Source organism: Lipotes vexillifer, unplaced genomic scaffold, assembly GCF_000442215.2.
Source record: "Lipotes vexillifer unplaced genomic scaffold, Lipotes_vexillifer_v1.1 scaffold158, whole genome shotgun sequence".
Lineage (NCBI taxonomy): Eukaryota > Metazoa > Chordata > Mammalia > Artiodactyla > Lipotidae > Lipotes > Lipotes vexillifer.
This window is the reverse complement of record NW_006788189.1, coordinates 563,756-576,805: the sequence shown is the minus strand read 5'-3', so window position 1 is coordinate 576,805 and position 13,050 is coordinate 563,756.

The following is a 13,050-nucleotide window of genomic DNA, read 5'->3' as shown; positions in this document are numbered from 1 at the left end:
GAAAGAGCCACTTGAAAGGAACAGAAGGAACAATGCTCAGAGCTCACAAAGGGGGCTGGGAAGAGTTTGTGTTCCCACCAGCTGGTGGAAAACCTTGTAATTCATGGGGAACTGGATAGAGTACATAGGAGGGTATATCCTCTGAAGTTAAACAAAATTAGCCCCAGAATAATGGCTGCTGTAGTTCTGCCTAACAGATCTTAAAGGTAAGCCTTGACAAGGTCAAACTGCTTCCAGGTAACTAAACTGTATCTTAGACAAAAGTTCAAGAATATTTAAAAATAAAAATATTCAGTAAACAACAAAGTAAAATTCACAATGTCTATCTAGTCAACAATTACTAATTATTCATCAAAGCATGAAAATATGATGCATGACAAGAGAAAAACTAATAAAAACAGAACTGCAAATGACACATAATAGACTTATTAGACAAGAGCATCAAAAGAGTTATAACTTTGTCCCATATGCTTTGGTAGGTGGAGGAAAGATTGAGCATGTTAAGTAGAGGTAGACAATATATAAAAAAGGTCAAGATTTTAGAGGTAAAAATGAATATATCTGAGATGAAAAATACACTGAATGGGATTAATGACAGATTAATGCTGAGAAGACTGATGAATTTGAAGAAATAGCAGTAGAAACTATCCAAAATGAAACAGAAGGGAAAAAAATCAGACTGAAAAAAATATGAACAATGAACTGTGGGAAAACTTCAAGAGACCTAAACATGTATAATTGGAATCCCCAAAAGAGAGGAGAGGGGGAAGGACAGAAAAAATATTTGAAGGAATAATGGCTGAAAAATTTCCAAGTTGGAGGAAAGCTATAAACCCACAAGGAGCTCAATGAACCCCAAACAAAAGAAATAAGAAAATTAAACCAAGGTGTATCATAATCATTTTGCTTAAAACCAGTGATAAAAAGAAAATCATAAAGCAGTTGGAGCAAAAGACCTGTTATGTACAGAGGGACAAATATGAGAATGAAAGTAGACTTATCACTGGAAACAATGCAACAGAGAAGACAGTGGAGTGACACCTTTAGAGTGTTGAAAAAAACACCCTTGTCAACCAACAATTCTATGCTTGGTGAAAATACCTTCCACAGTTAAGGTGAAATAAACTTTCTTGGAATGTCAAAAGAGGGAAGAACTTATCACTAGAAGACCTGCACTACAGGGTATATTAAAGAAGTCCATCAGGAAAAGGGAAAATGATTCCAGATGAAAATGTGGATCCACAAAAAGAAATGAAGAATATCATAAATTGTAAAGATGTAGGTAAACATAGAATATTAAAAAAAAAGCTTTTAAAAGGAAAATTGACAGTTCAATGTAAAAAAATGATACCCCTGTATTGTGGGTTTTATACACACGCAGAAGTGAAATATATGACAAAAGAAGCAAAAAGATGGGAGGGGAAGAAATAGAAAAATGCTGTTCTAAGGACCTTATACTATATGCGGAGTGCAATAATATTACTTAAGAGTAGACAGTATACCATAAACTCTAAAGCAACCACACACAAACACAAAGAGTTATGGCCAATAAATTGACAGGAGATTAAATAGAATCATTAAAAATATTCCATCCAAACCCTCCCAAACTCATTCTACAAGGCCACCATCACCCTGATATCAAAACCAGACAAAGATGTCACAAAGAAAGAAAACTACAGATCAATATCAGTGATGAACAAAGATGCAAAGATCCTCAACACAATACTAGCAAACAGAACCCAACAGCACATTAAAAGGATCATACACCATGATCAAGTGGGGTTTATCCCAGGAATGCAAGGATTCTTTAATATACGCAAGTCAATCAATGTGATAAACCATATTAACAAATTTGAAGGAGAAAAACCATTTGATCATCTCAATAGATGCAGAAAAAGCTTTCGACAAAATTCAACACCCATTTATGATTAAAAACCTTCCCAAAAGTAGGCATAGAGGGAAATTACCTCAACATAATAAAAACCATATATGACAAACCCAAAGACAACATCGTTCTCAGTGGTGAAAAACTGAGACCATTCCCACTAAGATTAGGAACAAGACAAAGTTTTCCACTCTCACCACTATTATTCAACATAGTTTTGGAAGTTTTAGCCACAGCAATCAGAGAAGAAAAAGAAATAAAAGGAATCCAAATTGGAAAAGAAGAAAAACTGTCACTGTTTGCAGATGACATGATACTATACATAGAGAATCCTAAAGATGCTACCAGAAAACTACTAGAGCTAATCAATTAATTTTTTAAAGTAGCAGGATACAAAAGTAATGCACAGAAATCTCTTGCATTACTATACACTAATGATGAAAAATCTGAAAGAGAAATTAAGGAAACACTCCTATTTATCGTTGCAACAAAAAGAATAAAATACCTAGGAATAAACCTACCTAAGGACGTGTATGAAGACCTGTATGAAGAACAGTATAAGACACTGATGAAAGAAATTAAAGATGATACAAACAGATGGAGAGATATACCATGTTCTTGGTTTGGAAAAATCAACCTTGTGAAAATGACTATACTACCCAAAGCAATGTACAGATCCAATGCATTCCCTATCAAACTACCAATGGCATTTTTCACAGAAGTAGAACAAAAAAATTCACAATTTGTATGGAAACACAAAAGACCCCGAATAGCCAAAGCAGTCTTGAGAAAGAAAAATGGAGCTGGAGAAATCAGGCTCCCTGACTTCAGACTATACTACAAAGCTACAATAATCCAGACAGTATGGTACTGGCACAAAAACAGAAATATAGATCAATGGAACAGGATAGAAAACCCAGAGATAGACCCATGCACATATGGTCACCTTATTTTTGATAAAGGAGGCAATGGAGAAAAGACAGCCTCTTCAATAAGTGGTGCTGGGAAAACTGGACAGCTACATGTAAAAGAACAAAATTAGAACACTCCCTAGCACCATACACAAAAATAAACTCCAATGGATTAAAGACCTAAATGTAAGGCCAGACACTGTAAAACTCTTAGAAGAAAACATAGGCAGAACACTCTATGACATAAATCACAGCAAGATCCTTTTTGACCCACCTCCTAGAGAAATGGAAATAAAAACAAAAATAAGCAAATGGGACTTAATGAAACTTAAAAGCTTTTGCACAGCAAAGGAAACCTTAAACAAGATGAAAAGGCAGCCCTCAGAATGGGAGAAAATATTTGCTGATGAAGCAACTGACAAAGGATTATTCTCCAAAATATAGAGGCAGCTCATGCAGCTCAATATCAGAAAAACAAACAACCCAATCCAAAAATGGGCAGAAGACCTAAGCAGACATTTCTCCAAAGAAGATATACAGATTGCCAACATACACATGAAAGGATGCTCAACATCACTAATCATTAGAGAAATGCAAATCAAAATTATAACGAGGTATCACCTCACACCAGTCAGAATGGCCGTCATCAAAAATTCTACAAACAATAAATGCTGGAGAGGGTGTGGAGAAAAGGGAACCCTCTTGCATTTTTGGTGTGAATGTAAATTGATACAGCTACTGTGGAAAACAGTATGGTGGTTCCTTAAGAAAACTAAAAGTAGAGCTACCATATGAGCCAGCAATCCCACTACTGGGCATATACTCTGAGAAAACCATAAATCAAAAAGAGTCATGTACCCCAATGTTCATTGCAGCTCTATTTACAATAGCCAGGACATGGAAGCAACCTAAGTGTCCATCAACAGATGAATGGATAAAGAAGATGTGGCGCATATATACAATGGAATATTAGTCAGCCATAAAAAGAAGCGAAACTGAGTTATTTGTAGTGAGGTGGATGGACCTAGAGTCTGTCATACAGAGTAAAGTAAGTCAGAAAGAGAAAAACAATACTGTATGCTAACACATACATATAGAATTAAAAAAAAAAATACGGTTTTGAAAAACCTAGGGGCAGCAAAGGAATAAAGATGCCGACATAGAGAATGGAGTTGAGGACACAGGGAGGGGGAGGGGTAAGCTGGGAAGAAGTGAGAGAGTTACGTGGACATAATATATACACTACCAAATGTAAAATCAATAGCTAGTGGGAAGCAGCTGCATAGCACAGGGAGATCAGCTCGATGCTTTTTGACCACCTAGAGGGGTGGGAGGGAGATGCAAGAGGGAGGGGATATGGGGATATATGTATATATTTAGCTGATTCAGTTTGTTTTAAAGCAGAAACTAACACACTATTGTAAAGCCATTATACTCCAATAAAGATGTTAAAAAAAAAAAAGAGACTCCTGGGGAGGGCGCTGTAGAAGGTCAAACAGTGACCCAGTGCCCTGCAGACTGCAAGCCCACCTACAGTAGCTGGTTCTTCTTGGTCAACGCTGACTTGTCCTCATTATTTCTCCCTTATTTCTTACAATAACCTCATGAAGTTGTTACAGTTGCTCCCCTTTACAATGAGGAAGTTCAGGCCCAGACAAGTGGACCAATGTGTTTCTAACAGTACAGAGCTAGGAAGTGAGGGTGCTGTCATCCTAACTCCACAACCAGAGTCTTTGAAGCATCTTGGAAGCAACCTGCAGGCAGAGGCTACACAAAAGCAGAGGGGATGGGGGTTCATGGTTGGAACTGTAATACATGGTTTAGGTATACATATGATTTTAAGCACTTTACCAGACTCTCCTTTGTGGTCAGCATTTATTCTCTGGCCAAAGAAACATTCAGAGTGGGTAGTATTTTTGAAAAGAAACAGTGATTGCTGGCAGCCTTCATGGGTTCATTAAAAACAAGTCATGGCTTGATGACATTCAGTTTCACTGGGCAGATACACTAAGCCATAAGACCCAGTGCTCTTAAATAAAGGGCATTGTGAATTCTATAATACATTTGGCATCCTTTTAAAATATGCTACTGTGGACAAAATGGGAACAGGGGTCTGAAGGAGGGTGACTTCAATTAGATGGGCAGAAAGTGGGTTGAGCTCCGTGCCCTCAGCCTGAATGATGAGCCTCGTTTCGTGCAGATACATTTTCTATGCTGTGTCTGCAGGCTCTGTGGCTGTAACAATTCATTTTAATCAACGACCTAAATCATGGCAGGCTCATTTATGCTGTGCAGATATTAAAGAACCTTGGGGAGAGAGCTCTTGTGTTGAATGAGAGGTTCCAAGGAGTACTGGGATGGTGACTGCACCAGGAAGGTGGGTCTCAAAGGCACAGTTGTAGGCCTGCTGTGCCCACAGGGAAGCCAAGCCATGGTTTGTCATGGGGCTTGGACGCAAGGATTATGATGTGAAGTTTAAGCTTTCACAGAAGGTTCATGGTATTTTATAATCAGTCCTGCTACTTAGACTACAGACACCCTCCTCAGGGTCTCAGAGGACTTAATCCAGAGAGCTTCTGATGGGTCTTTCTTCTTTCACACTCATCACCAACCCACTTTCCCACTAGCCCACTCAAGTGTGCCCCATCTACCCATCTACTGTCATTCACCAATCTGCCCACTCATCACCCATCATCCCACTACCTATTCATCTATCTACCCAATCTTCATTCACCCATCCATCCACTTACCCACCATTATCCATCCATCAGTCCATCCCTCCATCTGCACATCCATCCATCTTCCCACCCACCAACCCACCCATGTGTCCATCTACCCATCCTCCTAGATACAGTATCCAGCACATGTCTGCTCTATCTCAGGCAGTGTACTGGGTACTGGAGAGCTAACAGATAAATTAATGCAGTTCCTACTATTAAAGAGCTCATAGCCTGTTTATGGGTGGGCATGTGTGTGAGTGGGAAAACAGAGGACAGAGAGTCAGTGAGGGCATTATAAAGTGTGGAAGCAAGATCAGTCTGAGGCTCTGGGCAGTTTAGGGGCTCTAGAGGCCCCAGACATGATTATTGCCTGATAAATGTAATTCTCTTATCCCCGAGGCCTGGTGTTCTTCAATGCTCCCTCTTTCTACCATCCTTGCTTCCCCTTGACCCACCCTTCCCTTTTCTAGAATTATGAGAGCTGGTAACAGCCAAGGGTTGGGGGAGAATAAATGAATTTCCGGCTTGTATATCATTGCAGAAGCACAGACTACTCTTTGCAGGTTTCACCCTGACCAGTAGCCATTTATCAGGATAATACATTTATTTATTGCTGCTTGACCATTTTGCATTGAGATATATGTGCAAACTTAAAGCACCAATGATTTGCTTGCAAACATCAAAGGTAGGAAAAGAAAATGAAATTGGGCATATTAGATTATTCAGTATTGAATTCAACGTCGGCAGCCTCCCATTTTTCTCCATCTCCTGCTTTTTGTACAAATCAATTTACATGACTTTTGCTGGAAATATTATTTAGCATCAAAATCTACGGGTAAAACCCAGCGGTGGTAATCATTCTTGTACCAGCAGGCAGTGAAATGTGGAGCAGCGTTGCTGCTGGGCCGGTGCCCGGGTGGCTGTGCCGCACAGACCTTCCTCCCATCCCTCATGCCCACAGACACATGCACACGGGCAAATGCGTGCACACACACGCACACACGTGCATACATGCACACACATACACGATGAACCAAGTCACTGTATTGCAATTGGGGGGATTAAAAGAATGAGTCATTGACGACTAGTGAAGGTCAGGCTTGTCTGTAAAAGCTGCCTGAGCTTGGGGAAATCACAGCGGGGGGGCCTCTGGGTTCTTTCCTAGGAGGCTGCAGGGGTGATGATGCCCCGTCTTGGGTGTATGAGGATTTGAGCTCAAGCGTGGAGATGCACGTGTTCAGCAGTGAAGCTCTCCTAAACCTACCCCACCACCCGGCCCCCAGGCATGCGCAGGCCACGCATCCAGTGATGTGTGTCGGGGGGGGGGGCGGCCACCGTCCAGGCAGCTGTGCCGACAGAGCCCCTGCCCCTACTACCCGCAGCACGTGCGGCCAGGGCTCCTTGTTCCTCTCCGTGGGGCCTCTGCACCCGCTCCTGGCAGCCTTCCTGCCTTCCTCCAAGTTCAGCTCCTCAGTTTCCTTACCCCTCCCTGAGTGCCCTTCTGTTACCGAAAGCTCAGCCTCTCTGTGCACCGGGGCCAAATCAAATCTCAGAGACAGAGTTTTGGGTGAAGTGGGAAAGAATAGCTTTATTGCTTTGCCAGGCAAAGTGGGCCACAGTGGGCTGCTGCTCTCGAAAACTATGTGCCCCAGCCTGGAGGATTTGATGAGGGGTTTACAACAGTGGTTCAAAGGTGGGGTCTCTGACAAGATTGGGGGTGAGCAGGGCTCCCACTCCCTTAATCTCTTCTCAGGTGGCTGGTCTCCTAATCTTGAGGAGTTTCTCTGGTCCCTTTAATCTTGCCTCAGGTGGTTTCTTGGCTGCTACCCCCTTGATTAGCAACTGTTTGAATCTGCCCTTCGGAACATGGAGGCTGGAATCTTGCCTACGGGAAGCGGGGGACAAAAGAGCCTCTGTGCCCGGGAGCCCCTCAGGGTCCCTCTCGGTTTTAATCCTTCTACCCAAAGTGATTTCTCTTCTAATCCAGCCTCCATCCAGTCACAGTATCACATGACCCCTATTAATTTATTATTATTTATTTATTTATTTATTTGCGGTACGTGGGCCTCTCACTGTTGTGGCCTCTCCCGTTGCGGAGCACAGGCTCCAGATGCGCAGGCTCAGTGGCCATGGCTCACGGGCCCAGCCGCTCCGCGGCATGTGGAATCTTCCCTGAGCGGGGCACGAACCTGGGTCCCGTGCATCGGCAGGCGGACTCTCAACCACTGCGCCATCAGGGAAGCCCTTTTTATCTTTTTTTAAAACTCGCTTTCATAGGTAAGTTTACCTGGCAGGGTAGAATGACATATAGGCCAAGACATGGAATATTTAGGCTCTCAAGTTTCTAGTTGGCTTTATCTCTACCTGGCTTGTAGCTCTGTGCAAGGCCCTATGTGGGTCTCAGTTTCCACATCTGGTAGTGGGGTAATTCTGGCCTTGCTTACATCATCAGATTTTTTGGTTGGTTTTCTTTTTTTAATTTCTAAAAATTTTTGGCTGCATTAAGTCTTTGTTGCTGAGCGCAGGCTTTCTCTAGTTGCGGCGAGCGGGGGCTACTCTTCATTGCGGTGTGTGGGCTTCTCATTGTGGTGGCTTCTCTTGTTGTGGAGCACGGCCTCTAGGTACATGGGCTTCAGTAGTTGTGGCACACAGGCTCAGTAGTTGTGGCATGTGGGCTCAGTAGTTGTGGCTCGTGGGCTCTAGAGCACAGGCTCATTCGTTGTGGCCCACGGGCTTAGTTGCTCCGTGGCATGTGGGATTTTCCCAGACCAGGGCTCGAATCCGTGTCCCCTGCATTGGCAGGCGGCTTAACCACTGCACCATCAGGGAAGTCCCATGTCATCGTCATCAGGTTTTATAAGAATCACACGAAGGAATGAATGTGAAAACTTCTAAGTTAATCCACATTCTAGAGCAGTGATTAAACATGGACCTGGCAGGGTCCCCTGTCTTCCACCCCATTCACTGGCTGTGTAACTGTGGCAAGTTGGTCAGTGTCTCTGATCCTGGGATTCCTCCTGGGTAACACTTACTTCAGAGGGTTGTTCTGATGAAGGGTGGGGGGCAGTAACTGTTAACTGTGACCTGGTAGCCTCATGCTTGGCTCAGGGCCTGCTGCATTCTGAGCCTTTAGTGGTTGGTAGGGACCACTCTGCAGTTTTAAAAGGTTACTAAAGCATGTGGAAATTGGATGATTGAGAAAATGGGATTTTACTTTATGAATCAGGAAAAGTTCTGAAAAGCTGGAATCTTTCCTAGGGATCCCAGAAGAGGGGAAAAGGGTCTGTTTTCTACGTGGCATCTCCTGTCCTCCTCTGGGGCAAAAGGAACACGAGGGAGGTAGGGGAGATTATCAGAACCAGCTACCCAGAACCTGGGGCCCCGCGGGCCTGCACCTCCTCCTAGTGCTCCCCTGCCCATCGTCTGGCTCTTGTTCCCCGGGTACGCCCTGAGCAGGCAGGTAGCAGTGCAGGGCCCAGCAGTCCCTCCCACTTGTCCTGTAAGCAACCCCCCACCCCAGCTGGGTCTGCGACCATGCCTCCGCCTCTCCCCGCTCCCACCCCTCCTCCCCCGTGGCCCGCAGGAAGCCGGTCTAATGAGGGGCCCTTGGCTGCCTGCTGGGGTGGGCAAAACTGCTCTGTCAGCATTTCTTCAGCTTCTAATAAACCACAGAAAAATTCCCTGCAGACAAAAGCTTGGCACTGAGGCCCTCTGCTTAGAAAGTAGCTTCCTCTTGAAGTTAGAGTGAAGTCAGTTTCCAGGGCTGTCCCCCACCCCACGGTTTCCTTTTGGGAAAGGATGTGGAGGGCTGAGGAAGGAAGAGGGCAGGAGACAGCCACTTGGAAATTTCAGGCTTGCCCTCCCTTCCCTCACCTCCCTGCCCCCTCCCTCCCCTTTCTCCCTCCCTCCCACTTACAGGGTCTGTGGCTGCAGTGGTGTTACAGTTTAAAAACCTGCAAACTCCACCATCACACCTTCTGCCAGAGTGTGGTATTTTGTTGGTGCAAGGTGTTCCAGTCCCTGAGACGGCACACCTGACATTTGTGGCTCCTTTACATGTTACCACTTGGTTCTGGCTCGAAACCATGGAGTTTTTGGAGTCAGGTGGACCTGGATTATGTTTCCAGATCTTCCTTTGAGTAGATTGGGGGCATGGAGATTTTCACATCCCTATACACAAATGTGCATGCAGTTGGTGCCCAATAAAGGTGCAGTATTGCCCCGACTGGCATGTGTCTCTGTAGCTTCTCTAGAGTGTACAGGGGGCTCTCACACACATCCTTTCTTTTGGACACTGCACAGCCATTAGGAAATGACCTATCAAGTCTGAGGTAGCGTCCGAGATAAACACAGTGGGACATTGGTTAAAGCGGTGAGAAGGTGAGAAGGTTTTCTTGTGTAAGTGCTGCTGTGGGGCTGGTGGGGGGCAGCTGAACTTCATTCTGACTTAGCAGAGGTTCCCAGTGTTCTAAAACGGGAGTAGTGGGGGTGGGTGAGTGGGGGTCTGAGCAGAGTCAAGTGAAACACTGTGAGAAGCAGGTGAGAGGTTGGGCGGTGTTGGTGCCGTGTCTGCTGACTGGCACTCATCACGCTGGGACAAGGGCCCCAGCCTGCTGGACGATTGAATTTCAAAGGCTTGGCTGCAGGTCCTTGAGAAAGACACTCCAGGGTGGTAGGAGATATCAATACATATACATCTCGACAGAAGGATGGATGGAGGAAGGATTTACAATTTTAAGCTTTCTAAAGAAACGAGGGGTTCAAGAGTCCACAATCAGGTGTTGGCTGAAACAAATGGCAGATCCTTTGGTGACCTCGAGCTGTCTTCAGTGGCATTCTTTAGGGGGCGTGGTCTGAGGCTGCTAGAAGCTGTGTTAGAGTTTCTTCAGGTTTTCTAGTGTGGGTCTGGGCAGGTGGAGGAAATTGTTTATGTTGAAAGTGGCAGTTCTCCTCGGCCCAGGTGGAAGCCTGGTCTCAGAAGGCTCAGAGGACCCTGGCTAGAGTCAGTCAAGGAGAGAGAAACAGTGTCAGCAGGAGGCCAGGAGTTGCTATTCCTCCCATTTTACTGCAGAGCAGACGGAGGCTGGGGGAGACCCACCCCAGTCACACATGAGTGATCAGGGTACCACCAGGGCCTGTGCTGGGTTTGCGCCTCTGGATGGAAGCAGATGTGACAATTCCATTTGATACTCCAAGGAAGGGCAATGAGTGTTTGTCCACCAGGCCCTGAGCCTCTTGTGCCCTGTTCTCTGAGTCCCAAGGAAGGGCTCTTTGTTCCCTTGTTTATTCCCTGGGTGGGTTTGTTTTCCTCGTACTGGGGAGAGGGCAGTGAGGTGGCCCCTCTCAGTCACAGGAAGGTGGCTCTGTGCTCACAGCGGCCTCTTCCTTTTGGAGCCCTGGTGTGGCCTCCAAGTTTTCAGGCTAGGACAGGCAGGACAGGGTGTGGAACATCCTGAATCCTGCCCTGGGTGGTCCCATCACGGGCCAGATCTGGGGTGCGTGCTAGGGCTCTCTCGTCCCTCTCAGCCTCCAGGGCACTGGGTTATAGTGCTCTCTGTCTGGTCTGGGCTGCCCACCTCACTGGTGAGCAGATGGCCACAGAGCTGACCTCGAGGTCGGCTGGGCCCTGTTTCGGAAGAACGCAGGGTGCAACGGGCTCCAGCATGCCGGGGTCTCCTGGACTTCTTTGGCGACAGCTCTGTGTGGTGGGTGCCACTGTGGCTGGGCCCAGGAACCCGCCTTCTGGAAGCTCTGGGGTGGTGAGGGGTGCAGTTTCCTCCTCTGTGTCTTCCAGCATTGCCCTAGAGTTCCTCTGTGTCCTGTTCTCCATCTGAGAAGCTTTCTCCTCGGCGCTGCTCACGTTACACCAGCACCCACACAACTGGGGTGTTCAGTGCAGGACCAGACGTGTCTGCTGGAGGGAAGTGGCCCCCGATGGGGGCGCTGAGATGGCCAGCTGAATTGGGTGTCAAATGGGAGTGCTGGCTGAAAGCAAACATGGAGGCTGTGCCTGAAAGGGGCTGGTCCAGTGGGGAAGAGTGGGGTCCCAGCCACAGGAGGGTGGGAGGGGCAGAGCAGAGGGGGCTGGGAGCCAGGGCAGAGAGTGAGTGCTTGGGGAAGGCAGCTCAGAAGTTGGACCCCAGGGCTGGGCCAACAGGGTGTCGGGCTGGGCCAACAGGGTGTCAGGCTGTCACCAGGCCATGGTCCAGGGTCAGGTTCTCAAAAGATGACTGGCTGGAGGGAAATGAAGGACGTCATGCCTCAAGTCAACAGAAGAGCAGGCGGTTTCAGACGCTGGAGGTCCTGGTTGGCAGGAGCTCCCCTTTGTTAGAGGTCTCGTCTGATGCTGAGCCCTTTCCTGCTCTGGGTCCACAGATGGGTTGTTCTCTGGACTCCAGGGACCTTTTGAATGAAACTCCAGGGCCCACTGTCTGGACTTGTGGGCACAGGGGAAGAAAGTGGCATCAAACTCATGCTGGGTTGTACCCCTTGTTATTCCTTCTGGATCATTAGTCCCTGGGGAGCTGGCTTCCCCAGGGCTGGAAGGCAGTGGGGGTGGGGAGAACCCCATTTGTTATTCCCTTTCTTCCCAGTGTAGAGGGGCCCTCCTCCTTGAGCCCTCACTCAGGGGGGCATTCACCAGCTCTGGGCCTTCCAGGACATACTTCACTGTGACCAGGTTCTCATGGGTAAGAAAGCAGGGGTGCCAAGCAGTGCTGTCCTACAAGCAGGAGATGCTCACATCGGGGTAGGACTCTCCCTGTGCTGGGGTTCATACCAGCTTGAAGATGCCCGCTGGTAGTAGGCATCAGATGCCTGCATCAGAACTCCCTGTGGCATTGTTTAAAATACAGACCTAGGGACCCACCCCAGACCCAAGAACCTGCATGGAATCAAGTAGCCTTCAGGCTTGGGGGCCAGGAGTAGAGAGTGGCAGTCTCCCTCCCAGCCTGAGTCTGATGCTGGCCTGGGCATGGGTGGCATGGGTGCTGGACCACAGAATGTTCACCCTTGAACCTAGCCTAGCACTCAGAGGGACCCTTCCCGGTGCAGGGGGCATGCAGCACAGAAGTCAGGGATGGGGCGTCTTTCCTGGTGTGTTTCTCCAGCAGGGTTCTGGCTGCTCCCAGGTCTGCCTGTCTGTCGGTTTCATTCTGTGTGTCTGAAAAGCACCATTCCTTTTCAGAGGAAGCTATTTTGACTTCAACATCTGGGCCATTATTAGTTTTTTCTTCTTCTCCTTCTGGGATTCAGGAAGGAAACTCCTCCCTCCTTTCCTAAACTGCAGCATCCTGAGGACCATTAATCCATGACCGGAATGGGCAGGGGCCCAGCGTCTGCACATGGCTGGCTGGGGAGACAGGCTCCCAGGACCCACCCAAGACGATCATTCTGTTTCCTACCCACATCTTGATTTCCCTCTTCTTGTTCCAAGGCCAAGGGCACAGGTTTTAGGCCCAGCTCAAAGCTGGCTGACTTTGGACCTTCCTGTCTCAGATGGGGAACACCCTGAGCCCCCCACCCCCCCCCCCCC